General features: G+C 38.9%; 1 non-coding gene across 1 annotated transcript; it reads right to left on the bottom strand.

The window, feature by feature from the left end:
- Positions 1 to 564: 564 nt before the first annotated feature.
- Positions 565 to 670, bottom strand: LOC128285016 (small nucleolar RNA R71). The gene has a single exon (XR_008275432.1). It is a non-coding gene; the product is annotated as a small nucleolar RNA R71 (small nucleolar RNA).
- Between the last annotated feature and the right edge of the window lie 4,423 nt (positions 671 to 5,093).

Raw genomic sequence — 5,093 nt, 5'->3', positions numbered from 1 at the left:
TGATTATTTCAGGTGTTTATGAGTATTGACAGAATTATTAACCAACTCCCTGTAGACCCTGAGATAGAACAAAATTTTCGAGAGTGGAGAAGACAAGCAAATCAGAGAAGGACCGAAGAAATGAACTTTTAAAATCCAAATCAAGGAAATGGAGCAAACCCTGCTCAAAATCCTATCCTTATTGCTAATGATAGGGATAGAGCTTTAAGACAGTATACCGTGCCAGTATTTAATTATCTTAATCAAGGTTTTAGGAGACCCAAAATTGAGGCACAATAGTTCAAGCTGAAGCCAGTCATGTTCCATATGCTTCAGACAATGGGCCAATTTAGTGGAATGCCTACTAAAGATCCTCACCTACACTTACGACTGTTTATGGAGGTGAGCAATTCTTTCAAGTTAGCTGGAGTACCCGAAGATGCATTATGATTGAAGATGTTCCCATATTCGCTAAGGGACAGAGCTCGAGCCTGGTTGAACTGATTGCCACCAAACTCAATTTCCCCATGGTAAGAGTTAGCAGAAAGATTCCTTATGAAGTATTTCCCGCCTAGCAAGAATGCTAAGTTGAGGAACGAGATCACTGCTTTCCAGCAATGGATGATGAGTCCTTGTATGAGGCATGGGAAATGTATAAAGAGTTATTACGAAAGTGCCTTCATCATGGAATCCCACATTTCATCCAACTTAAGACATTTTATAATGGTCTCAACGCTCACACAACGATGGTAATGGACGCTTCTGCTAATGGTGCTCTCATTTCTAAGTCTTATAATGAGGCCTATGAAATCATTGAGAGGATTGCTAGAAACAATTATCAATGGCCAACTAATCGAGCAACGTCAGGAAGACGAGTTGCCGGAATACATGAAGTAGACCTCTTACTTCACTCGCATCTCAGGTATCATCAATAACCTCAATGTTAAAAACTCTTACTACTAATGGGTCTAACAGTTTTGCAGCATAGCCACCTAACCAAATTGAAAGTATAGCCTGTATCTATTGTGGGGAAGGACATTTGTTCAAAGAATGTCCAGAAAACCCAGAATCCATGTACTACAAAGGTAACCAGAACCAAAATCGAGGAAGGCAAGGACTTCAATCCAATCTCTATCACCCATCATGGCGGAATCACCCAAATTTTTCCTGGAGTAACCAAGGGGTTGGAACCAGTAACACTTACGCTCAACCTAGACCAACCCATCCGCTTAGTTTCCCCCAACAAGTTCAGAAACCAACCCAAGCTGAACCATCAATGGCTTAGAAAATTTGTTGAAGGCATACATGGCCAAGAATGATGCCTTAATCCAAAGCCAAGCAACTACGTAAAAAAACCTGAAAAACCAGATGGGCCAGCTTGCAACTGAACTTAAAAACCGACCACAAGGTGCTTTACCTAATGATACAGAGAATCTGAGGACCGAGGAAGGAACATTGCAAAGCATTGACATTGAGGAGTGGAAAGACAGTAGAGCCCAACACCATCAAAACTGAAAAGGAGCAAGCTGACGCTCAAGATTTAGAGGAAGTTCAACCGAATGTTGAAATTTTAGTTTCATAAGAACCAGACTCTACAAAACCTGACAAGGTAAATTTAGAACCAGCTAATTCTGATCAACTAATAACTCTGTTAGATGCAGAATTGCCACAGAAGACGAATCAACCAGTTCCAGTAAAGAAAAAACCACTATCCTACCCTCAAAGACTTCAAAAGCAGAAGTAGGAGATTCAATTCAAGAAGTTCCTAGATGTACTCAAGCAACTTCATATCAACATCCCATTGGTTGAAACACTTGAGCAAATGCCAAACTACGGAAAATTCATGAAGGATATCCTGTCCAAAAAATAAAGGCTTGGAGAATTTAAGATGGTAGCTCTGACAAAGGAATGCAGTGCATATCTTCAAAACAAACTACCCCCAAAGTTGAAGGATCCTGGATGTTTTACCATCCCTTGCAACATTGGAACAACATATTATGGTAAGGCATTATGTGACTTAGGTGTGAGTATTAACTTGATGCCTATGTCAATATTTAAGAAGCTAGGGATAGGTGAAGTTAGACCTACTAGGGTTACAGTTCAATTAGCAGATCGATCTTTAGCACATCCAGAAGGAAAAATTGAGGATGTATTGGTACGTATAGATAAATTTATCTTTCCTATTGATTTTTTTATTCTAGACTTTGAAGCGGTCAAAGAAGTGCTAATTATCTAAGGAAGACCGTTCTTAGCAACCGGAATGACCCTTATTAATGTGCAGAAGGGTGAGCCTACTATGCGTGTTCAGGATGATCAGGTAACATTTAACATTTTTAAGTCTATGCGATTTCCTGACACAATTAATGATTGTTCTGTAGTATCCGATTTAGAGGATTTAATAGTGAGAAGGAGCTCAACTATGTTGAGGATCTGTTGGAACAAATTTTATCATTAGATCCTCTGAACGATGAAGAAGAGGATGAATACTTAGCGTTGTTAGAAGCTAATCAAAAGGTATTTAATTCGCAATCCCATTTTTGAATCTTTGGAATTAGAGAAATGGGATTATGCCCAACCAAAAGCATCAATCGAGGAGCCACCTAAATTAGAACTCAAAGTACTACCTTCACATTTGAAATATGTTTATTTAGGTACTGCGTCTACTTTGCCTGTGATTGTTTCAGCACAATTAACTAGTGAAGAAGAGAAACTCATCCTGGTGTTGAAACAATTCAAGAAGGCTATCAGATGGACCATAGTTGATATTTGTGGTACTAGTACATCTGTATGCATGCACAAGATTATCCTGGAAGATGGCCAAAAAGGGATGATTGATGAACAACAAAGACTGAACGCCATCATAAAAGACGTAGTAAAGAAAGAAATCATCAAGTGGTTAGATACGAGTATAATTTAGCCCATCTTAAACAGCTCATAGGTAAGTTTGGTCCAGTGCGTTTCAAAGAAAGGAGGTATCACGGTCATTGAAAATGAGAATAACGAGTTGATACCAACTAGAACGGTTTCAGGATGGAGAATTTGCATTGATTACCGGAAGCTGAAGAAGGCAACTAGGAAAGATCACTTTCCTTTACCGTTCTTGGACCAGATATTGGATAGACTAATGGGGTGAGACTATTACTATTTTCTAGATGGATACTAAGGGTATAATCAGATTACAGTAGCATTAAAAGATCAACGTAAGACAACATTTACCTGCCCGTACGGTACATTTGCATTTAGACGCATGCCATTTGGTTTATGTAATGCATCTGCTACATTTCAAAGATGTATGATGTCTATTTTTACTAACATGGTTAAGAAGTATTTGGAAGTTTTTATGGATGATTTTTTAGTATTCGGAGATACATATGATGATTGCCTAGCTAATCTAGCCAAGGTACTAAGGCGATGTGAAGAAACAAACCTAGTACTCAACTGGGAATGGTGCCATTTCATGGTATGAGAAGGGATTGTTCTAGGGCATTAGATAACGAGACATGGGATCGAGGTAGATAAAGTAAAGGTAGATGTTATTGAGAAACTCCCACCTCCAACATCTGTAAAGGGTGTTGGAGCTTTTTGGGCCACATCGATTTCTATCGAAGATTCATCAAGGACTTTTCCAAAATTGCTAAACCCTTATGCAAATTTTTTGAGAAGGACACGACATTCAAATTTGATGAAGAATACTTAAGATCTTTTAAAGATTTGAAGAGTCGGTTAGTTACGGCACCCATAATCATCACACCAGACTAGGATTTTCCATTTGAATTGATATGTGACGCAAGTGACTTCGTGATAGGAGCTGTCATGGGACAGCGAAGGAACAAATTTTTTCATCCCATCTACAACGCAAGTTAAACTCTGACAGGAGCTCAACTGAATTATACTATAACAGAAAAAGAGTTACTTGCTATTGTGTTTGCTTTTGACAAGTTTCGATCTTATCTTATAGGTACCAAAGTGACTGTCTATATAGACCATTCGGCAATTAAGTACTTACTTTCCAAGAAAGACGATAAGTCGAGGTTGATCCGATGGGTACTTTTACTTCAAGAGTTCAATCTAGAAATTCAAGATCGAAAGGAAGTAAAAAATCAAGTAGCATGCCACTTGTCTAGATTGGAGTTGCAAGAAGGGAACTCTCCTTTTATACCAATTCGAGAGACATTTCCAGATGAACACATACTGAAGGTAATTCATGTCCATAATACCCCTTGGTTTGTTGATATTGCTAGCTTTTTAGCTTGTGGTTTGATGCCGATTGATAAGACGTATCATTAAAAGAAAAAGTTTCTTCACGATGTGAAGTACTATTTCTTGGAAGAGCCATATTTGTTTCAAAAGTGCGCAGATCAAACAATAAGGAGATGCATGGTAGAAGATGAAGTATATAAGATTCTATATCATTGTCACTCAGCTCCGAGGCGGGGACACTTCAGAGGTACACATACTGTAGCCAAGGTATTGCAAGCTAAATTCTTTTAGCCAGCACTACTCAAAGATGAATATGCTTACGTAAAGAGTTGTGATCGATGTCAAAGGGTCAAAAATGTTACCAATAGAAATGAGATGCCTTGAACAAACATCATTGAGATAGAATTATTCGATGTTTGGGGTATTGATTTTCTTAGTCCTTTCCCTCTGTCCTTTGGTCACAAGTATATATTGGTTGTAGTAGGCTATGTGTCTAAGTGAGTCGAGGCTAAAGCTTATCCGACAAATGATGCTAAAGTTGTCATGAAGTTTTTGCAGAAACACGTATTCACAAGGTTTGGAACCCCAAGAGCTATTATTAGCGCTGAAGGGTTCCATTTTGTGAACAAGTGGTTGAAATGGTTATTAGATGAACATGGAGTGAAACATAAGGTCGCTACAGCTTACCATCCGCAGACGAATGGGAAAACTGAACTGGCAAACAGAGAGATCAAAGGCATACTTGGGAAGGTAGTTTGCCCGAACTGACGAGATTGGTCTAAAAGACTGGATGATGCTTTATGGGCTTACAGAACAGCATACAAGACACCTTTAGGGATGTCACCCTACCGGTTGGTCTTTGGAAAAGCATGTCATCTTCCCTTGGAGTTAGAGCACAAAGCTTACTGGGCCCT

This window comes from Gossypium arboreum, chromosome 11, assembly GCF_025698485.1.
Source record: "Gossypium arboreum isolate Shixiya-1 chromosome 11, ASM2569848v2, whole genome shotgun sequence".
NCBI lineage: Eukaryota > Viridiplantae > Streptophyta > Magnoliopsida > Malvales > Malvaceae > Gossypium > Gossypium arboreum.
Note: the sequence above shows the minus strand (reverse complement) of the source record. Positions and strands in the feature narration are given on the sequence as shown.